Below are 24,161 nucleotides of genomic sequence, written 5' to 3'. Positions count from 1 at the left end.
CCTAGGAAACTAATTAGAGGGTGGTGGGCATGATGGCCCAAGCAGCCGAGGTCTCCTTCCTGGTCTGCCTGTGTGGCTTGTGAACACAGATGGCTGATAGCTATGGTTCAAAGTGCTTACGTGTACTAACTCAGTGAATCCTCACTACAATCTGGGGACATAGTCCTAGTGGTATCTCCATTTTACACTGGTGAAAGCTGAGGCTCAGAGAGGTTAAGTAGAACAACTTGCCTAAGGACACGTAGCTAGTAAGTGCCCCCGGGCTTTTCACCACCCTGGTGTACTTCTCCCTTGCCCACCAGACATTCCTTTCCACCTCGTCTGCCTAATAAGACAAACACCTGGATAGGCTCTTTTAGACACACAGAGGAGCCTGTCATGTGGCTGAAGTTAGTCTACCTTGCCACCCTTAATATATGAAAATGGCCTGGCAATGTCTGGTTCCAAGGGGAATATGTGAAAGGCAGACGTGTTGCTGTGGGCAGTGTTTTACTCACTCTCTAAGCATGACTTACCCTTGAATTGCCGCCTTCATCTTCTGTTGCTTGTGCATTCCCTGCCTGGGACAAGCTCTCTACTATGGCAAAAATCATCACTCACACAGTGTCACCAGCAGGGAGTGCTGGGTTAAAGGCAGCTCCTGCAAAATGTCTCAGGGCTATTGTTTGACAGTGAGTGTAACAGGAGCCAACAGTGCCTGTTGGACTTCTGGAAAAGACCACGCCGTGTGCTGCTCAGACTACATGTGGCATCCTGAGTCTGATTCTGGGTATCATGTTTTTAAAGAATAACTTTTCTTTGTGTGAATTAGAAGTAGTATGTGATCACTGTGGAATATTAAGAAATGCAGACAAAATGAGAAAGAATGATCGTCCGTAATACCATCAACTAAACATTGGTGGTATTATGGTGGGAATGGTTCACACTTAAGGGTGTTTCCTTCCTGTGTGTCCATGCCCACGTGTGTGTGTGTATATGTGTAAGTGTGTGCAAGAGGGTATGTGTGTGTATAATATTGAGTATTCAAACACGTATATTGCTTTTTTCCTTACTTGTCAAAAAGATAGTGTTTTATGGTTATACAATATTCCATCATGATGTGGATGTGACATACTTTATGTGTCCACTTTCCCATTATTACACAATAAATGCTAATAATTCAGGAGGGAATTGTAAGAGCAAAACTTGGCTCTTCCAGATGTTTATGTGATCATTTCCTTAGGATAAATTTCAGGAAGTCAGATCATGGAAGTAAAACTGTGAACGTTGTTAAGTTACTTGACATACACTGCTAAAGCACCAGCCCTTCTTCAAGGAGCTTTGACACAATAGAACCTGTCCAGGGGTGAGTGATTGGTCTGGTCAAGATACCAACTCCCTTGAGGAATTACTGAGAGTGGGAAAAGGGAGGTGGTGTGAACACAGCAGCTATCTTCAAATGTTTGACGGGCTTTCCTGTGAGACAGGGAATGGATTTCTTAAGAATGCCACATATGGTAAAACTAGCATCAAGGAGAGATGTGTAGAGAGAGTAGCATCTCAGCCTAACATAAAGAAGAACTTTTTTTTTTTTTAAGAGATAAGCTTAGTGTTGGGTGGAGGCTTTGTCACAACACTTTGGGATAAAACTTGACAGGATGTTTTGGATGGCAAGACATATACACACTGCCCTCTAAAGCAGGGGCAGACCCTCTGGCATTTGGTTTTGGGCACATGGCTTTCTGAAAACATGCATGTAGGTGGGCTGTGTACAGGTCCTACAACAGAATCTCACTTTAGAAAGAGGTATGGGGAGATGGAAATGTTTGGAGGACTACACCTTCCATGGCATTCCTATGAGACACAGTCTTCAAAGGTGCTGGTGTGTTCCCAGCACTCATGCTCTTTGCTCGGCCCTCTTCCCTCATGATTGTACCCACACCTGCACACACACTGCTCACAGGCCTAAGCTAATGGGCCTCAGCTTATGGGTGGCAGATTTGCTTCTTTCAGTAATGCCTGCTGATTCCCAGGTTCATGTCAACTGTGTTGAGCTTTTGAGGCCTGTTCTTATCATTAGCACTTAGATTTTTCTTCTCATTTCCCAGTCATTTTTATAAAATGACAAGAGTGACTAACAGTAAATTATTCAACCACTTGGGAAAATCAAGGAGTATGAAGCTGATGGGCTGGGAGTGGAGCTCCAGCTGGCTGGCAGGCGGGGCCTGGAGCAGAACGGGGGTTGTCCTCTGATGCACACGTGTCCCTCCGTTAGGACACGGGTGTCAGATGCACAGCATGAACGTGCAGGTTGTTCAGACATGGAAGACTGCGTGCACAGTCTTGCCATTCTGCTCAGGGTGTCTGATGGGACACGGGCAGATACCCCGCCAGCCTGACACCCCACGGCACAGCATGGATGGCACACTTTCCAACTGCTTCACCTTCAGCAGCTCTGATCAGGATTTGTTTTCAAACCAGCAAGTTGTGTATCTGTGCAGAGATTCCCAAAGCAGCTAGGCTGCAGTGGAGATCAGCTCTAGGGCTCGGTAGGATAGCCAAATATAGGTACCTGGACAGCTGACTCTGGAAAGTTCTACAGAGCTGGCAGAGGGGCATGCCAAGCAGCACTTCAGTAGAGCCAGAGACCAATAAATGGGATCTTTCATCAGATAAGCTAGCTTCTCTGGCTTCTGAGTGAAGGGGGCGGGATGTGAGCAAAGGCGAAGGCTGCCAGTGAGGGCATGGAGGGGCTGCCATCTCCATCCTCCACCTCCAGGGCCAATTTCCATAGAGATGGGATTGGGAGGCCAGGAATGACCCGCCAAGAATGCAGTCTCTTGCTGGAAGTTTGCAGCTGCTGCCTGTCAGGCAGAGACTATTGAGAGGTGGCTCCAAACTGCTGCTAAATCCTCACGATCTGGAGAATAGGGTGCTGAGCTAACTCCAGGGTGGAGTGGGGAGCAGGTACATGACCTCGGGCTGCCCTCGCCCACACCTTGTATCCAGGTAATCTGATACTGCTCTCTCCTTTCTCAGGCTACCTCCATCATTGTCTCCCATGAAAAGACTTTTTATGTCTTTGTATTTTAACACAGGGTGAGCACTTCATTCATCCATCGTTTCACACACCACTGGGATATATACAGTATTCCAGGCACTGTATGAGGTTCTGAGCTGCATGGGCACATCACCAGCTAGCTCTTCTTCAGCACATCCTGAATAGATCTTTTTCCAAAGTGGATGGTTCTTTTCTCCAATGAGGCTGCACTTCATTGGAGAGGACATACTGAGGCCTCTCACTACTTGGAGAGGGCGCAGTGGGCTTGCTTGGGGCTCTAGCCAGTGGGCCGGGGCCAAATTCAGATTCAGGTAGATGAGGTATTTTATCTGAAGGGGGCCCAGAGCAGGAAATGTCTCAGGAGAGTGTGGACTGCCCTGGATAACAATATCTGTCCTGATCACCTCTGTATCCCCTGTGCCTAGCACCATTTGAACATCTTATGTGCTTAATAAACAGTTGTTAAATGAATGACTAAAGTCCAGTCCTTAGAAAGCAGCAGGGTCAAACCAGGAGTCACCAAGCTGGATGGATCTGTCCTGGGATGAGAGGAGCTGCAAACTGTAGGGACAGGCTGTGGCCTGGAAGTTGGGAGGGGACAGGATTGACAGAAAAGTGCCACCATAGGTGGAGAAGAGAGTGCGCTATCCAAACCCCAGGTGAACACACAAGGGGCTAGCCTTGGGCAAGACAGAATCCAGAAGCATTTTGCTCCTCCTCACAGTACAATTTCTGTCAGGAGAGGCAGGGCTGAAGCATACAGGACAGACTGTCTCTTGGCAAACACTTTGTTCTTGGCTTCTGAAACACCAGCTTTTCCTGGCCTCCCTACACTCTGATGGCTGCTCCCTGTCTGTCTGCCTTGTCGTCCTCACGGTTCTATGTGGGAATGTCTCTGACCTGGTCCCTCCTGTACACATCACAATCACTCTCTGGGCTATCCAATCTCAGCTCATAATTTCAAGCATTCAAGGATGGATTTCTATCTCCAACCTTGACTGTCATCCTGGGCTGCAGACTTGTCATGCTTGACAACTTCTTGTGGATCATTAACAGATGTCTTAATCATGACTTGTCCAGAAGAACACTTTTTCCTTCTTTTTCCTCCCTGGTGAACCCCATGCTTGCCACTAATTGTTCCCAGCCCTGATGCTCAGTAAATAGCACCAGAACTGACTGAGTCAAGGCTGGGCCCCTGGTGAGGCCATGAGATACCAAGGGCACATGTCAAGAGGCCCCCACTTTCAGGTGTCCACCCTGAGATTGCATGATGCCAAGAGTGAGCACCTCCTTACATGTTGTGCCCTTGGTGGCTGGCTTGTGCCACCCTAGTGCTCACTCTGCCTGTACTGAGTTCCTCCAACCCAATGCCTAGAAACTATATTTTGATTCTTCTGATTTTTTTCACTGCCAGTATTCAGTCCTTCAGGAAGTTCTATTGACTCTGTCTTCCAAACATTGCCAACATATCCTGTCCTCTCCACTTCCATTCCTGCCAGGCTGGCCCTGGCGCTCAACAGCTTTCCCCTGAACCACTTAATGGGTTTCCCAGTGCTACCCATGTTCTCCTCCAATCTATTCTTCACACAGCAGCCAGAAATTCAATTTTTATTTTTATAAAAGTAGTACATGGACATAGTTTAAAAAGGCAAATAGTCCTATAAGGCTTATAATGAAAAACAGCAGGTTCCTATCCCATCCCTCCTCAGTCACAATTCACACTTCCCAGAGGTGAACACTTTCAATAGTTTTGGCAGTTTCTACCACCCTTATACTGTTAGCATTTGATTTTTAGGGTTTTAGTTATTATTTTTTTTTTTTACTGAATTCCAACCACGGAATAAGAAGATTTATCTTCCTTATCATCCTCCTCCATCACACAGACATTTCCCAGTAACATCTTTCCAATACAGTCATATCATAGATTAGATCAAACCCCTAGTCCAGGTGCAGTTGCTTGTTTGTGTGGGATGGGGAGGGAGATGGGGGGCTCACTGTCTCTTAGGTTGATCTTCATCCCACTCCCCTGTTTTCAGCCCCCCTTGCCCCCTACCTTCAGAGTCTTCCATTCTTTCAGGTTTGCAGCAGAAACCAGTTCCTTCTTGGCTCCCCTCCCATCAGAGGTGCGTTGCTTTCCCTTGGCTGGTCTGCCAGTGTGCTTGTCCCTGTCTGCCTTCTTTCCATAGAACATTTCTCTCATGCATCTTGTTTGCCGTCATCTTCCTCCATTCTTTTTCTCCCTATGGGTTAATTCTGCTTTTATATGCTTTTTGTGTGTGTCATTTTGTTGGGGCTTGAAGAGGACACGTGTGTTCAATCCACCATGAGCAACTGGAAGCCCAGGTAGGGTATTTTTGCTTGGCATACAGCGCCCCAACATATACATACATACATTATATATATACACACACATATATACACATATGTACATATGTACATGTATATATACATATATACGTACACGTATATATACACATTATATATATTTAAAAAACTTTCTTTCTTGAATGAGTAAAATGCTATGGACATCAAGGGTATTCAAGAGTGACAAGAATAATAAGAGCCATATATAACAAACCCATGGCCAGTATCATACTGAATGGGCAAAAGCTGGGAGCATTCCCCTCGAAAAATAGCATAAGACAAGGATGCCCTTTCTCACCACTCTTATTCAACATAGTATTGGAAGTCCTGGCCAGGGCAATCAGGCAAGAGAAAGAAATAAACGGTGTTCAAATAGCAAGAGAGGAAATCAAACTATCTTTGTTTGCAGATGACATAATCCTATATCTAGAAAACCCCATCTTCTCAGTCCAAAAGCTTCTTAAGCTGATAAGCAACTTCAGCAAAGTCTCAGGATAAGAGACAGTGAGACCCCACATCCCTCCCCATCCCACAAAAACAAGCTACTGAATCTGGGCTAGGGCTTTGATCTAATCTTTGGTATGACTGTATTGGAAAGATGTTATTGGGAAACGTCTCTGTGATGGAGGGACAAATCAGTGGCAAAAATTGCTAGCATTCATATACAGCAACAACAGGCAAGCCAAAAGCCAAATCACGAATGAACTTCCATTCACAATTGCCACAAAAAGAATAAAATGCTTAGGAACACAGCTAACAGGGGAAGTGAAGGACCCCTCTGGGAGAACTACAAACCACTGCTCAAAAAAATCAGATATGACACAAACAAATGGAAAAACATTCCATGCTTATGGATAGGAAGAATAAATATCAGGAAAATAGCCATATTGCTCAAAGCAAGGTATAGATTAAATGCTATTCCCATTAAACTACCATTAACATTCTTCACAGAATTATAAAAAAAACTATTTTGAAATTTATATGGAACCAAAAAAAGCAGCCCGAATAGCCAAGGTAATCCTAAGCAAAAAGAACAAAGCTGGAAGCATCATGCTACCTAACTTCAAACTATACTGCAGGGCTACAGTAATCAAAGCAACATGGTACTGGTACAAGAACAGACACATAGACTAATTTAACAGATTAGAGAACCCAGAAATCAGACCACACACCTACAACCATCTGACCTACAACCATCTTGTAAATTTGTTTAAGAAAAAAATTTACAAGAAAAAAAACATTAAAGAGTGGGCAAAGAACATGAACAGACACTTCTCCAAGGAAGACATACATGCAGCCAACAAACATTAAATAAAGCTCAACATCACTGCTCATTATAGAAATGCAAATCAAAACCACAAAAAGATACCATCTCACACCAGTCAGAATGGCCATTATCAAAAAGTCAAAAAACAACAGATGATGGCGAGGTTGTGGGGAAAAAGGAATGCTTTTACACTGTTGGTGAGAGTGTAAATTAGTTCAACCATTGTGGACTACAGTGTGGCAATTCCTCAAAGACCTGGAGGCAGAAATATAATTTGACCCAGTAATCTCATTAATGGGTATATACCCAAAGGAATATAAAACATTTTATTAAAAAGATACATTTGGCCGGGTGCGGTCGCTCACACCTGTAATCCCAGCACTTTGGGAGGCTGAAGGGGGCGGATCATGAGGTCAGGAGATCCAGATCATCCTGGCTAACACAGTGAAACCCTGTCTCTACTAAAAATACAAAAATTTACCTGGGCATAGTGGTGGGCGCCTGTAGTCCCAGCTACTCAGGAGGCTGAGGCAGGAGAATGGCGTGAACCTGGAAGGCGAAGCTTGCAGTGAGCAGAGATAGCGCCACTGCACTCCAGCCTGGGTGAGAGTGAGACTCCGTCTCAAAAAGAAAAAAAGATACATACATGTGTTTATTGCAGCACTATTCACAATAGCAAAGACATGGAATCAACCTAAGTGCCCATCAATGATAGACTGGATAAGGAAAATGTGGTACATGTACACCATGGAATATTACACAGCTACAAAAAGGAATGAGATCATGTCCTTTGCAGGAACATGGATGGAGCTGGAGGCCATTATCCTTCGTAAACTAACGCAGGAACAGAAAACCAAACACCGTATGTTCTGACACTTATAAGTGGGAGCTGAGTGATGAGAATGCATGGACACATGCCCAGGGGGAGCAACACACACTGGGGCCTGTTAAAAGATCAGGGGTGGGAGGAGGGAGAAGATCAGGAAGAATAGCTAATGGATGCTGGGCTTAATACCTAGGTGATGGGATGATCTGTGCAGGAAACCACCATGGCACATGTTTACCTATGCAACAAATCCACACATCCTGCACAGGAACCCCTGAACTTAAAAGTTGGAAAAAAATTGAAAAATAGAAAAATATATATATTTTAAATGCATCCATTTACTTCTACATGTTGCAGCAGAAGTATTTGCCTGCCAAAGACTTCTAAATCCTACTTGAATGCTGAAGTCTCTCTTAGATAAATCTGGTTAGGCTGCTCTCCTGCTCAAATTATACTTTCCCTTTGGCTTCTGGATTAATCTTACCTTAGTACTCATGGCTGTTTGTGATCTCTGTTTACCTGTTCAGCTTAACCTCATGCTTTTATCCTGTAACTGACTCTGGAAATACCATGTTGCCCATACTTTCCCAACCACTGCATATTCTCCCAGGCCTAGAAGATTTTGTCTCCTAGAGTGTTTTAGTCTGAAATGCCTTTCCCTGGTTTCACACCTTACACACATCTATCAGTCCTTCAAATTCCAACTCAAATATGTTCTTTGAAGCAGGCTTGGGTATCCCATTTCTTGTGCTTCCCTACTGCCATGTACTTCTGTAAATGCAAATTTATGATTTCTCTTTCCAGTCTGTGAGCTCCCTGAGGAAGAATTGGGCCTCGTTCATGTCTGCATCGTCAGCACCCAGGGCCATACCTAACATCCAGTAGACATTTAGTGGGGGAGGGAAAGAGGGAGAGAGAGAGAGAGAGAGAGAATGAAAGCAAGAAGAGAGAAGGAAGAAGAGAAGGCAGACAGAGTCAGATAAAGAAGGAAAAACAGAAAAAGAGGGAGAGAGAAAATGATGGAAGCCATTCTTAGAAGTTTGTTCCACTTAAATCCAGAGGTCATCATGATTAGGAATGGTTTCAGCCCCAGCCCTGTCCATGGGGAGACATTTCCAGCAGTCTTTCTCCTCTGGAGCCAGGGCTTGCCCATGCCTGCTATTTTCAGAGGGAGTCTGCTCCCAGACACTGGGCAGTGCATCTCTCTTGTGAGCCTGTGAGCCAATCTGCCATCATGGTCCCTATGTGCTTTATTTGGACTAGCTGGACAAGCTGGGACTTGATCATGGGCTGGGAAGTTCTGCAAATAGTGTGTGAATCCCAGAATGGAAGAGCTATGGCTTGCTGAAGAGGTGGGGCCTGGCAGGGGTTTCTGAGCTCTCCTTGAAGAGAGAAACTAGACCTACAGAAGCAGAGCAGAATCAGCTTGATTCTTTTCTAACAGCTTAGGTCGTATAACCAGTTTCCAAGAACCATAGGTCCCAAATAGCATCCCCAGGGTCTACCTTCCTTTTTATATAGAATGCTTTAGGAGGAATATCTGCGGTCCTAGAAAAGCAAACAAAATTAAATAAAAATAACCTGCCAGAGGCTAAGGGTCCCCAACCCTTTTGGATTCTGTCTTAGTTCATTTTGTGTTGTTATAACAAAATACAAAAGGCTGTGCAATTTATAAGGAAAAGAGGTTTCTTAGCTCACAGTTCTGTGGGCTGGGAAGTTCAAGGGGCATTGCACTGGCATCTGCTCAGCTTCTAGAGAGGGTTTTCGTGCTGTGTCATAACATGGTGGAGAAAGTCAAAGGGGATGCAGACACATGAGAAGGAGCAAAACCTGAGGGGGGGGTCTTAGGGGAGACTTCTGTAGGAACTCATCCATTCCCTGAGAACTAATCCAGTCTCACCAGAGCAAGAACTCACTACTGCCAGAATGGCCCCATGCCATTCATAAGAGACCTGCCCCCATGACCCAAACATCTCCCATTAGGCCTCACCTCCCAACATGGTTCCATTGAGAATCAAATTTCAATATGAGTTTTGGTGGGGATGAACCTTCTCCAAACCATAGTAGATCCACTGTGAGATCTCCTTAAAGATTGCTCCTAGGGACCTATCCTGCCTCATCCTATTCCAGTCTCATTAACTCTCCCTTTGATGGTTGACATTCTCAAAGTTCACCTCTAAGTCTCTCTATGAGTTTCCTAGGGCCGCCTTAACAAATTATGCAAACATGGTGGCTTAAAACAGGATAAATTAATTTTCTCACAGTTCTGTAGGTTAGAAGTCTGAAATCAAGATATTGGCAGGGTTGGTTCCTGCTGGATGCTCTGAAGGAGAATCTGTTCCAAGCCTCCTTCCCAGCTCCTGGTGGCTCCAGCAATCCATGGTGTTTTTTGGCTCGTAGATGCATCCTCCATTCTCTACCTCTCTCTTCACATGGCTTTCCCTTCTGTGTATCTCTGCATGTCAAATCTCTCTCTACTTTCTCTTATAAAGACACCAATCTTTGGATTTAAGGCCCACTCTAAATCTAGGATGATCTCATCCTAAGATTTTTAACTTAGTTTTATCTGCAAAAATTCTATTTCCAAAAAAGTCACAATAACAGGTACTGGGGGTTAGGACTTGGACGTATCTTTTTAGGGGACACTATTCAACCACTACAGTCTCAAATTCCATTATTCATTCAACAAAATTTATTGAATGCTCACAGTATGCCAGGATCTGCACTAGGTTGTCCTAGAGTGGTAAGTCCTACTCAGTCTCTTTCCTATAGAGGATAAAAGGAGACACATACATAGGCAACTATAGAACAGCATGTTAAGTGCAATGGTTGAGAGATACAGAGATTTTTTTTTCAGGAGCTTAGAGGCAAGACAACCAGCCCAGTGCAGATAAATAAGGAAGGCCTGATACATAGCTGAGTAGGATTTAGGCTATCAGGAGTACAAGGTACTGGGGCCAGAGGGCTACACAATCCTAACTGAATGGATAGCACAAGCAATTGGATGATCAAAAGCAAGAGGAGTTAAGGGATCTCTGTGTCTTTCCCCTTCGCTTCAGATGTCTTCCTATTCCTTGATATTTCACTGGAATCAGCTCTACTCCTAGTTCCACTACTACTGTCTCCTCTTGCTCTTCCCCCTGCAGTGAAAGAGTAGAGTTTGCAACAGTTGTTAGGCACAGACTTGACTTTCAGGTTGTACAACGGTGATGCTGAACAGTGCAGGCTTCTCCTCAGTAGCAGGATAAATGCACCCCTGGTAAAGAAGATGTATTTGTGCACTTTGATTCTTTTCATTTTTTTGGAGAACACAGTTAATGATGCTCATTGAGGTGAACTGGAATTGATGGATGATCAGTTCTCCTCTCACTCTGGGTTGAGGCCCTATTGAAGGCCCCGGAGACACTGCTGGTGAGCTCAAGTCTTCCCAATGCATGGAAAGGGCTGTCCCCAAAAGAGCTGGGAGGGTTCATTTGACCACGAATATCCTCAAGGGCTCATGGTCTTTCACTGACTGGGATAAGACCTCTTTCCTCCAAGGACCATGCCAAAATGCACATGTGTATGCAAGGGAGGGGCAGGTTAACCAAGGGCAGTCACTAATCCTAGGATGGCAAACAAGCAGCACTTTTAATGCCATTGTCCCTGGAGGGCTCCGGGCAGACATTGGGAATCAATCCTTGCATCCTTGCTTGCTGAGCTAAGCTCTGGCCACAGTCCTTCTCAAATGAGCATTCTAAGAACCCCCTGCCAATCAATCACGGTTGGCAGCAGAAATGAAATCCATTTGCCATCTTTGCATTAATCTTTCATCAGAGATTAATTTGTTCAATTAGTCAGAGATTTTCAGCAACAATAATGCTTTGACTGGCAGAGACCAGGGTCCCAGGGGAATGGGTTGCAGAGGGGAATTTTTCATTATCTTGATGTGTCATTGAGGAAATGAGCAAGAAGTCTGGAAATTTATAGGCTGTGTGTGATAGAATTGGTCATGAAGGGCCCTGTCAGGCCTCTCCAGGCTTGGAGTGGCCCTCATATTTCCCCTGTTCTGCAGTTCTGTCTAGCTGTTGAAAAGTTTATATAGTTTTTATTCCATCACAGCACAAACACAGTTCTGGCATTTTTCTCCATGTTGTACTTCGTGTTCCCAGACTATGGTGTTTTATGTTCTGTTGCCATCAATTATTAAATACTTGTATCCTTTGAAATTTCAGGGCTTTCTCTGAGATGTAACAAGAGAGGATATGGGGAGAAGCACATGCCTTCCTGCCCCCTTTTGTCCCCAAATGATAAGGTTTAAGAGTGCTGGACCTTGATCAAGGAGGGATGACCAAGCAAGATGACTCAGGATGCGGTGGGGACCACCATGCGAATGTGTCTGTGTATGTTGTGGGGGCCAGCCAATCATAGTCGCTCAGCCCTGTGAGTGTGTGTCTGGAAGGCTAGTGGGGGTGGGGGAAGATTATTTTTATGAGAGATTAAGGAGTTTCCTGGGAAGAGGGAGTCAGGCAGGACTTAGGCTCCAGAAAAAAACCACTGTCTTCATAGGGGTTGTCACTTGGATTTGCCCACGGCTCAGTGTCTGTGGACACATATAAGACCCAGGGTACAGATGAAAGGATATTTTTTAATGAAGACCTTGATAGACTTTTGGCATAGGAGCCACCTCATTTTGGCACCAGGTGATAGAGCTTCCCATGAGAGAGGAGGCCGAGGAAGAGGAACATTTCCTCCCTCTAGGCACAGAATGCAGTGTGGCTTCAGTTCTCATAGGCTCCAGATGCTCTAGTCCCAGTTTGGCAACTTCAGGATTCCAGAGCATTGGACACTGCTGTGGGGGTGGAGGTAGGAAATCATGAGGGTGATGGCACCTGGATGCCACTGTGCTTGGAGATAGCTAAGTTGATAGTCCTAGAAAATAAAGAACAGCAGAGGAGAGGAATGACTGCTGCTAAATGATCAGTCATAGGACATGTTCACAAACACATGTGAGACACATCTGAGGACTCCCAGAAATAACTGGGGGGTGGGAGGGGTGGTCAGAGACAGTTATCAGGGAGTGACAGTTATTTATTCTGATGTCTTCTTCCCACGCTGGACTTGCCCTCTTTGAGGACATAAACTTCACCTACCATAGGTTTTGCATAAACAATTCTTACATGAATAAATGGACACTTGTGCAGTGCAGCACTTGCTCATAAATATTCTCCCAGTGAAACCTTGCATCCCTTCTGGGAATCAGATATGTCCCTCTCCATTTATAGAGACAGTCTGGAATGGTGGAAAGAATCCAGACTTAGGGCCAACAGAGCTGAGTTAGCAGTTATTATGAGTCACTTGACATCTTGATTAAGAAAGGTAAGATATTTAGAGTGCGCCTGGCATTAATAGAGTAGGATGGTGATCCGTTAATGGCAGAAAAATGAACAATCTGTGATTATTCATCTAGTTAGATTAGGCACAGATTTGAACAGAGTCTTTTCACTCTAAATTCAGTTTTGTCTTCTCCCCTCTCCTCCCACCCTTCACTGCATTGGCAAGAAGCAGGGGCAATGTGGAAACTGTTGTGGCCATTGGGTGTTCAGAGGTCTGGAGCCGGATGGAGGGGTGGGGACCCACGCTTCAGTTCCCAGCTGGCCTGGGACCTCAGCCACAGGCAAGCATCTTTCAAGAGAGTCTGAAGGTCTAATGCAACCTCTAAATCCTGGGGTTGGACTCACCAGGTCTCGGACCCAGCACAACGGGCCTGCTGCTGGAGGTGTCAGAGACCAGGGAAGGTCAAGCTGGAAGTTTGAGGCCAGCCAGGAAAATGGCTGGCCGGTCTCTCCCTGGGGTTTTCAAAAGCTCCAGTAGTGTCATTTGTTAGAATGAAGAGTTCTGCAGCAAGTGAAGGGAGGCTGTGTGCTGTTTGCAATGAGAACACGTCCACCCTGACCCAGCACTCCACAGGCTCACTGCAAGAAGCCCAGGCTCTGGTGGAATCTCTTGGAACAAGCGAAAACATTTTTATTTTCAAAAACATGTTTTTACAGAAATAACACAAGCATAGTTGAACAATTCAAACAGTGTGGCCTGGCTTTGGCTTACGATGAACAATAGTCATCCCCTCCTTCCCACCCCAGGCACCACGCCCTAAAGAGCTGCTGCTGCTTTTTCAGTTCATCTTTGTATTTCTAAATTACACAATCGTACTTTGGTTTCTTTATCTTCCAGTTTTAGATTTATTCATTGCCTTTTTTTTTCTTTATTTCTTTTTTGTGTGTGACAGAATCTCACTCTTTTGCCCAGGCCGGAGTGCAGTGGCGCTATTTCGGCTTACTGCAAGCTCCGCCTCCTGGGTTCAATCCATTTTCCTGCCTCAGCCTCCCGAGTAGCTGGGACCACAGGCGCCCGCCACCGCGCCCGGCTAATTTTTTATATTTTTTTAGTAGAGACGGGGTTTCACCGTGTTAGCCAGGATGGTCTCGATCTCCTGACCTCGTGATCCGCCCGCCTCGGCCTCCCAAAGTGCTGGGATTACAGGCATGAGCCACCACGCCCGGCCTCTTTTTTTTTTTTTTTGAGATGAAGTCTTGCTCTGTTGCCAGGCTGGAGTGCAGTGACGTGATCTCAGCTCACTGCAACCCCAGTCTCCCGGGTTCAGGTGATTGCCCTGCCTCAGCCTCCCAAGTAGCTAGCACTACAGGCATGCACCACTACGCCAGGCTAATTTTTTGTATTTTAGCACAGACGGGGTTTCACCATGTTGGCCAGGATGGTCTTGATCTCCTGATCTCGTGATCTGCCCACCTCAGCCTCTGAAAGTGCTGGGATTACAGGCGGGAGCCACTGTGCCCGGCCTATCCATTGACTTTTATTTCGAGATTAGGATTTAGCCCTCCACTCTTCTCTTCCCCTAATCTTTTTATTTCACCAGATTTGATTAAATAAATATTCAGTATTTATATTAGTATGACTATAAATATAATTGACAACTAAGCAGATTACTGTTCTACGGTTACATTTATTTTCTCCAAAACTTATTGCTTATTCTTTTCCAGGAGAGTTGGGAAGTGGGGATTATTGTCTCATTTTTAATTTGCTTTATCTTCATGTCTTTATCACTAAATTTACCAAGTCTCCTTCCTAATGTGGCAGGCAATCTATTAGTTTCACAGCTTCCTTGGGGACATCCACCCTGGATTCCTCTATGTTTCCTGGTTTCCCTTCAGGACTTCCGCATACTTGTGACTGTCATCCTGTGACCTCTCTTCACTGTGGTTCCAAGAGGTCTCTGTGCCCTGTACTTGATTTATTCCACTTTCTTAGGTTATTCCCTTGTTTGATGACTCATGACCTCCTGTGGCTTCCTGAGAAAGGGTGCACCACTTTGAGACTCTGAATGTTTGAAAATGTCTTTACTGGTAACTGATAATAATTAATATTTTGACTATGGAGTGCCCATTTAAATATCATATTTCCTTCTTATTTTGAAAGCTTTGCACCATTGTCTTCTAACTAGCTGTTAGAAGTTTCTGTTTAGAGAGGTCTGATGCCACTCACTATTATTTTTTTCTTTTCTTTTCTTTTTTTTTTTTTTGAGACAGAGTCTTACTCTGTTGCCCAGGCTGGAGTGCAGTGGTGCAATCTCGGCTCACTGTAAACTCTGCCCCCTGGGTTCAAGTGATTTTCCTGCTTCAGGCTCCTGGGTAGCTGGGATTACAAGCAAGTGCCACCATGCCCGGCTAATTTTTATATTTTTAGTAGAGATGGGGTTTCTCCATGTTGGTCTCAAACTCCTGACCTCAGGTGGTCCACCCTCCTCGGCTTCCCAAAGTGCTGGGATTACAGGCGTGAGCCACCAGGCCTGATGTCACTCATTCTTGATCATCATGTGTGACTTTTGTTTGTTTCTCTCTGGAAACTTTTGCTCCATATTCTAAAATTTCATAATCATGTGCTTTGGTGAGAGTAGGTTTTTGTTGTCTTTGTTTGTTTTTTTAAATCCATCCATTGTGTTGGGCAGTGGATAAGCCCTTTTAATCTGGAAACTCTGATTCTCACTCCTGGGAAATATCCTTGTATTTTTTATTTGGTAATTTTTCCCCCTCTTTCCTCTGTGCTATCTTTCTGGAACTCCTGTTGTTAGATTTTAGAACTCCTGACTTAATAATTTTATTTCTTAGGGGAACCCCTTAGTTTCTGTCTTTTAAAAAAATTCTACCTCCTGGGAATATTTCTCAATTTTATCTTCTGTTCTTTTTATTACATTTTAAAATTTTAATTATTTTAACAAATTTCATAAAACTCCTTTTCTCTCTTCTTTTTTAAAAAATAACATCATATTCTTATTTGTAAATGAAACATTTTCTCTCCTTTAAGTATTTATTCAAAAAAGTTTTTTCTCTGCCTGGATTCTCTGTTTCCTCCAAGTTCTTTTTCTTTTTTTCTTTTAGTTTGTTTGTGGTTATTTGATCTGGTCTTGGCTTTTGCCACTCCGGAGATCCTTGGCTGGTGTTTCTCACTGGCTGCGAGTGGCTTGGTGACTAGAGGACTTTGCTGCAGGGACGTCAGGCAGGTATTTGATGTTTTCTGGGGGGAACTCAAATTATAGAGTGTTTTCTCTTGGGGCAGTTTTCCAGAGAACACTTTTGCAGTTTCTTTCCTGAATATAAATCTGGCTGCCTGGGAACCAACGGAGGCAAGGAGACAGCTGGGACTTTCAGTGAGGCCTCACCCCCACTCATTGGTACCCTTGGACTGTTCCAGGCCAGAGCATGTCTGATTCCATTTCTCTGGAGTAAAATGCTCCAGTTTTCTGTCTATGCAACATGGGAGCAGGGATTCCATGTTGGTATCACTCAGGACAAGCATCTGTAACAAATAATACTGAACTCTCAAAAACTTAACAAAAGTTTGTTTTTCCCTCTTTTGGGCAGCATACTAGGACAGTTTTCTCCTACCCCAAGGTCCTGGCATGGGCCCCAGGGACAGGACTTGGAGCAGCCATTCTCCCTCTTTCTTTTTGGCTGAGTCCCAATTTTATTTGTGTTTACACCCCCCATGGAACCCAGGGGGACATCCTGACTCTGCTAAGCCAGTGAAGTCAGTCTCATTTCCCCTTGCCAGCAATTGGTGTAGAGATGGGCATGTCACCCAGTTCCAGCCAATGACACATGGGGGAGGTCTGCTCGGACAGGATTCCTTGCTCTTGAATAGGAGAAATAACCTCTCTTCTTACTACCTGGACATGATGCCAGGAATCTTGGCTGACGCCTTGTGACCACGAGGGGAGCTGGTCTCTGAGGCAGAAAGGTCTAAGCTGAGAATAGCTGAGAGGAAAGAAGGAAGGAGCCTGGATCCTAGATGGCATCGTGGAACCTCTTATGAACCCACTGCACAGCCACTCTACCTGGGGGATACCTTCTTAGGTACTTGAGCCCAGAGGTGCAAGCTGGGTGCAGGCTTGGTCTCGGGTATGAGATTGGTCTTGGGCCACACAGTCAGAGCCAGACAAGGGGCAAAAATGTAAGGTGGTGGTGCCTGCTGGTTAGGAATGCTCTGGAATCCTGGCTTCACCACTTACTCAATAGGTGAACTTGGTAAGCTACTTAATGCATCTAAACCTCACTTGTAATAACTTCCTCATTTGTAAAATGAAAGTAATTATGGTAACTTCCTTCTAAGTTCTTGAGATTATCAAATGAGATAACACCTGTTCAGAGCTCAGAACTGTGCCTGGTGCATAACAAGTCCTCAGACTGTCCGAGGCTGGATCTGCTGTGTGCTGAGCCAGAGCAGCTTCAAGCTGTCTGTGAAAGGGATGGTGAGTCCCAGAGTGGGCTGGGGCCAAGTGGACACCAGCACCCTCTATGGCAGCAGGGAGAGGGCTTTCAACAATTTGAAATAGCACCAAGCTGTGGAAGTCACGATACTGCAAGGTATGGAGAAAATACATTAGACCAGTGGTTCTCAAACTTGTGCATGCGAATTGGCATTTCTAATGAGTTGTCAGGTAATATCAATACTGCTGGTCTGGGGACCACTTTGTTAGACGAGGTCAAAAAAAACAAGACTCTGAGGGAAAATCATTTGAGGTTGGTGTCTTTTTTAATATAAAATTTATTTTATTAAAAATTGTTACTATGGAAGATGCAAAAGGACATAAAAGTAGAGAGGAATATACTGAGCCCTCATGCACCCATCACTCAGCTTCAGCATGTGCTAATTCATGTTCCATCTCGTGTCCACTGGTGCTTTTTGAATGTGCTCCCTCTCTCTCCCCACAGCCAACAGCACAGGCCCTGGCCCCACCTCAGGCCTGCTCCCAGGGCTCAGAAAGAGGCGCATTGCGGGGGTCCAGGTGCATGGAAAAATGACTGAGTCAGGCTGATTCTGAAGAAAGTCAAGGCTGGGCATTTCTTGATACTCATCTGTCACGCAAACATTATCCACTCCATCATGTGCTGGTAGCAGATGTAGCGTCTAGCTATCCTGGGCCAGCAGCTCAGCTGGATGTCTAAGACTGCAGGTGGTTGTAACCACCACAGTCTTGGGCTCTGAAGATTTGCTCTCCTCCAAATAAGCCAGTCTCCTGGCCAGCCATTCATTAAATCAGCCACAGTACATTATTCACTTCTGTGTTGAGTGCTGGGGAGACTAAGATGAATATGATCCACCCCAATGGAGAAGACAGGTAGGTAAATCGTGACCATAAGACAACAGGCTAAATGCCCAGGTAAAGCCCATGCATAAAGTGTCATGGGACCACAGAGGAGGGTGTCCCAAACCCAGCCAGGGAGGCAGGCCATCCAGGGAAGACATCCTGACTTGATGCTGGAGCATGGCTTCTGGGCTGATGAGGAGAAGCTCTCCCCATCTTTGTTGCTGGGCTTCCTTGTCTCTCACTCTTTGTCTCAACTCTTCTGAGGTCACGGTTCCTGTAATTTGCATGCATTCTTCTTGTCCAATTATCAGGATACTACTGTCCATCTCTCTTCCATAAAGAGCCTGAATCCAGCTGTGGCCTTCTGTTTTATGAGCTGGTGTGGAGTAGGGGTGATTGGATAGCATCATTTGGGGTCAGCCAGAGGTTGGAGGTCAGCTACTCCAGGATGAAGCATCACAGCTCTCTATCCTGAATTTCCTCACTTATTATTCTGAGTCACCTAGTGATGAATTTCACAACTTCTTCTGGTTCCTGTATAGAAGCTGGGTGACTCTGGAGTAGCCTGCATTATGCATGATAGACACGGGGTAGTGCCTGCGCACTTGCACATGCAGGGATGGTGTTGATGCCAGAAATGCCAGAAGGGTTGTGCAGCCAGGAAAGGTTTTTCTTTTTTTTTTTCCTCTCTCTAGACTGGGTTGGGAGGCAGATAGGCCTGGGGTCTCACAGTGCATTGCACATTGTGATATCAATGCAATCTCCTAAGATTCTCAGAGCAATGCGGGGCTAGGTCTTCCTTTAAAGACCGCTTTGGCCCCAAAGGGGTCCTGGTACTGGTATGTTACAGGGAGCCTCATGGGGAGGGGTAGAAGGAAGCTCACAATTGATGCACTTCAGATTTCCCCTTTACAAAAATTTCTGTTTACTAGCCCTCTGATCACACCAGAACCCTTTGTTCAAGATCTCTCTTTCCACTACTAGATACAACCCCACAAATTTATCATCATCTTTATATTTAATTAAATTGTTGTCTCCTATTTAATATTTTCAATTAAGCTCCTAAAACCAGATCTTACTTATAGATCTAAGTTTTCCCTTGTAGGTTCTTTCAAAGACTTTTTTATTACTATTAATCCCCTATAATAAATAACATCAACTCCAATAATGCTACACCAGATACTTTCCCTGACTCCTGTCTCCCTGCACATTTATTATTGACTCAATTTATGTTCCTTTAAATCAGTTTCAGTCTGAGTGGCAATACTCTCATTTACCGACCGATCAATTTGAATTTGTTTTATAAGATTCCATTAATTACTGTGTCCAATTCTCTTGCAGTGCCTGGAAACAGTGCATCTCTTAGAATTCCCTGTAGGCCCTGTGGCTGTATATTTTCATGGAAATGGTCTTTAGGTTAGGGCTAGTGAGTCCTCAGATGCTCATATTGTCAAATGTTTTCAGTCTTGTTCTCAGCAAGGAACAGAGGGCTGAATTGCTCTGTGGTCTGGCTCTTTCTGATACCGTAGTCCTCTAGGTATGACCCCTTCCCCAGTGAATCCCCTGGAAGTCTTGCAGGGAAGAAGAAGTAAAGTTTGAGAGGGGGTGGTCAATCTCTATATGGTTGATATTTGAGGGCTCATGTGCCCTTCCTGTCATGCATAGTTTGGGTTTTCTAGGGTCTGTCTAGTCTGCCGTATATCCAAGCCCCTCGTCGGGTAGAGCACGAATATTTAGACCTGAACCTCCCCTTCTTATTAGCCAGAGGTACAGAGGACACCTGTGCTTTGATACAAAGCCACCAAATTCTTTTTCACAATCCAGACTCCTCTGTTGGTACTGTCTCCAGAGTCATGCACAACAGCCACCCTCCCATCCTAGCCTCCTCTGCTTCTGTCATTTGAAAAGACAATAATTTTGTTTTTCTCTGATGGTCAGTTACTTTACACCCTTTCAGTTGGTTAGTTACTTACAGGGAGAATGCTAGGCAGGATGCTCAAATCTTCTCTGCAACACTCAAGTACAAAAGGCCAGATGCACATGACAAACTCAGGCTGCTGGTTAGGTGAGTACCACCTTCCAAAGGTGCTGAGCATAAACTTACTGAAGGGCAGCCTGGCTGCCAAATCTGTGCCAGGTGTCATGCCTCCCCTTTTGACCATGGATATTTGGAAAAAAGGCGGAGGCTTAGACTAGGTCTGGCCTATTGTCTGGAGCAACACAGGAGCTGGTGCAATGAGATGCTTCTTTCAGGACATGGGAATGGTACAGTTAAAGGCAGGTCAGTTGATACTGAGTATGGAGATTCAAACATGTGAACAATGACTGAGGCAGGTGAATAATGGCAGAGCACTGGATGAGGCTGTTTAAACTCCTATTGCTAAAGTCCCATGGCCATCCTGACTGTGGAAACTCAGTTAGTTTTCAGTTTCCTTGAGGTTGGCAGTGATTTCTGCATCAAACTCCTCAAACACTGCATAACTGGGTAGTGCTACCCTGCTCCATCCATCCACACGTGTGCATGTGTACACTCACACACACACACACACACACACCACTTTCTTTAGTTAGCTTGAGTGACCTTATCTTTTTGCAAAACAAAACACCTTGTCTCAAATAAGTGGTAATTTACTAGAGTAGTGTAGAAGAGTTGATAATGCTGTGTTGGAGCCTCATTCTAATGTCTCCCAGGACAGTGTGATTTTAACGAGGGCAAAGACATAGACAGAGGCCAGTAACATAGTGTGTGTACCTTTAGGCCACAAGGCTGAGTCAAGAGGGAAAAACAAAATAAAATATGTCTGTTTCCACTGAAGGCCTGAAAAATTCTATGCAATATGAATTAGGAGGCTTCTTTCTGATAAAAGGTATTTTTGAGGCAGAAGCAATTGCCTGAGAGCAAGAATGAAGACAATAGAGACAACAGAGAATCACTGTCCTTAGAAGAAAGATGATCTAAGATTTGACTCTCTTTCACCGCACCTTGCTGGGCAGAAGTGATGGTGGTCATTCAGTCTCTGATTGGATGTCTTTGGTGACGGGAGCCCACTCCTCCTTCCCTCCTAAAGGAATCTCTTTAATTTACAGACTGTGGAAGTCTGTTGGCTTTACTGACAAGTTTCTATTCTGGAATGAGCACCCAGGTTACTTTTTCTTTGGAGAATCACCCCTCCTCCAGTCTCAGTCTCTGTGGTTTGGGCAGGGCTGATCTCACCTCCCAGCCTTAGTGGAAGATCTGTTAAATCCAAGCCTGGTAAATCATCATGCTTCACACTGTGTTCGTATGATTGGTTCAAGAATGGGCATGTAACCCAAGCTGTCCAGTGAAAATCAGTTTTGGGAGTTTTGATGGCACCCTTGGGAAGGAGACACATTCATTCTCCTGGTTATTAAAGTAGGTAGAATCTAAGCCTGGTGCTGCCAGTGGCCCTCTTGCCATCACTGAAGAAGAACATGCCTAATGATGAAGCCAACATAGAGAAAAACAGTATGGAAAGATGAAGTGCTTAAAATCTTTCTCTGGACTTTCATGTTAGGTGAACAAATAAACTTTCCATCTCGCTTAAGCCTATTTGTGTTTGATTTCTGAGTCCTGAATTATCAGGAAGCTTTAAATTATTATAATTTTATTGCTTTTTTGTTTATTGGAGTGACTTCTCTACAACCTAACCCATTCAATTTTTGTTCTGCCCTGTGGGTTAGACAGAAAACATCCACATTCTCTTTTAAAGGAAGTCTTTGTTTAAAGACATTCTTGCTTGCCTGAATTTTTACTTCTTCATTTTAAACTCACCAATCATTAAATTTTGATCTATTTACCTTATGATAAGATTTCCAGCCCCCTCACCACGCAAGTTACCTTCTTCTAGACAAACCATGGCTTGTCCTTTCAATTCCCCTCTTAATTGTGGCTCCCACATCTGAGCCTTGGATTCCAAAGGGGATTTGATCAGACTCGAGTGCACAAGGCTACACTTTCCTCACTGGGATGGACACTCTAGTAATTCAGTTTAAGATTCCAAGATTCCATTCATAGTTTCAGCGGCTGTGGTGAACTTTTGATATATTGAAGTTACGGTTATATAAAACCCCTGTTTTTCGTAACAGTTGTAGAGAAGCCAGGACTACTCTGTCCTTCACTTAACAACTAGGTATGAATTCTGTGGCCACATGAATTTGAATCCAGGCTTTCTTCATTCACTAACTGTGCAACCCTGAGAAAGCTGCTAAACTACCACAGGGCCTTGCTCTTCAAGGTGTGGTACAAGGACTTGTTTTCATCAAGCAGCTTATTAGAAATGCAGAATCTTTTTTTTTTTTTTTTAAATAGAGATAGGGTCTCTCTATGTTGCCCAGGCTGGTCTTGAACTCCTAGGCTCAAGGGATCCTTCTGCCTTGGCCTCCCAAAGTGCTAGGATTATGGGTGTGAGCCACCATACCCAGCCCAGAAATGCAGAATCTTAAGCTCCATCCTAAACCTATGAATTAGAATCTGCATTTTAACACAGTCCCCAGGTGATCTGTGTGGACATTAAACTATAAGAAGCACTTTCCTAGGATATAGATTATTTTCTCACCCATGTAGAAAGTTTATTTTTTAAAGAGCTTTACTGAGGTCTGTCATGTGGCACATAATTCACCCATCTAAGTATACAACTTAATGTTTGTTAGTATGTGCACATGGTTGTGATATCATCACCACAATCTAATTTTAGGTATTTTTTTCTGCTTCTTAATAAAAATTCTGTACCTAGTAGCAGTCAATTTGCATTTCTCTCCTAACCCTATCTCAGCCTTAAACAATCATTAATCTACCTTCTGTCTCTATGTATATATCTGGACATTTCATAGAAATGGAATCATAAGATATATGATCTTTTATGCTTGATTTCTTTTATTTAGTATAATGCTTTCAAGGTTCATCATGTTGTAGTATGTGTCAATACTTCATTTCCTTCTTACTGGCAAATAATATTTCATTGCATAGATGTATCACATTTTGTCTATCAACTCATCACTGAATGAACATTTGGGTTGTTCCTACTTTTCAGCTATTATAAATAATGCTCTATGAACATGTATGCATAAGAGTTTTTAAGGATATATGTTTTCATTTGTCTTGGGTATATACCTAGGAGTAGAATCGGTGGGTTGTATGGTAACCCTACATTTATCGTTTTGAGGAACAAACAGTTTTCCAAAGTGGCTGCACCATTTTACATTCCAACCAGCAATGTATGAGAGTTTCAATTTCTTCAATTCTTTTTTTTTTTTTTTTTTGAGACGGAGTCTCGCTCTGTGGCCCAGGCTGGAGTGCAGTGGCGCAATCTCGGCTCACTGCAAGCTCCACCTCCCGGGTTCACGCCATTCTCCCGCCTCAGCCTCTGAGTAGCTGGGACTACAGGCGCCCGCCACCACGCCCGGCTAATTTGCTTTGTATTTTTAGTAGAGACGGGGTTTCACCGTGGTCTCGATCTCCTGACCTCGTGATCCGCCCGCCTCGGCCTCCCAAAGTGCTGGGATTACAAGCGTGAACCACCGCGCCCGGCCTCTTCAATTCTTTATAAACACAATTGTCTGTCTTTTAATGATATCTTCTTAGTGGGCGTAAAGTGCTATCTCATTGTGGTTTTGATTTGCGCTTCTCTAATAACCAATGATGTTGAGCATCTTTTCACATTCCTACTGGTCATTATACATACGATTTGGTGAAATGTCTATTCGAACTTTTTTCCCATTAAAAAATAGGTTACTTTTTACTATTGAGTTATAAGAATGTATTATTTATTGTAGATACAAGTTCTATATAAAATATCTGATTTGCAAATATTTTCTCCTATTATTTGGTTTGTCTTTTCACTTTCTTAATGATGTCCTTTGAAGCACAAAAGGTTTTAATTTTGACAAAGTCTAATTTATCTATTTTTTCCTTTGCTGCTTGTGTTTTGGTATCACACGTAAACAATTCAGGGCAAGCCTTAGATAATAAAGATTCACCACTATGTTTTCCTCTGAGAAT

This window comes from Hylobates moloch, unplaced genomic scaffold, assembly GCF_009828535.3.
Source record: "Hylobates moloch isolate HMO894 unplaced genomic scaffold, HMol_V3 SCAFFOLD_22, whole genome shotgun sequence".
Classification (NCBI taxonomy): domain Eukaryota; kingdom Metazoa; phylum Chordata; class Mammalia; order Primates; family Hylobatidae; genus Hylobates; species Hylobates moloch.
The sequence above is the reverse complement of the archived record's forward strand: the minus strand, read 5'-3'. Positions refer to the sequence as shown.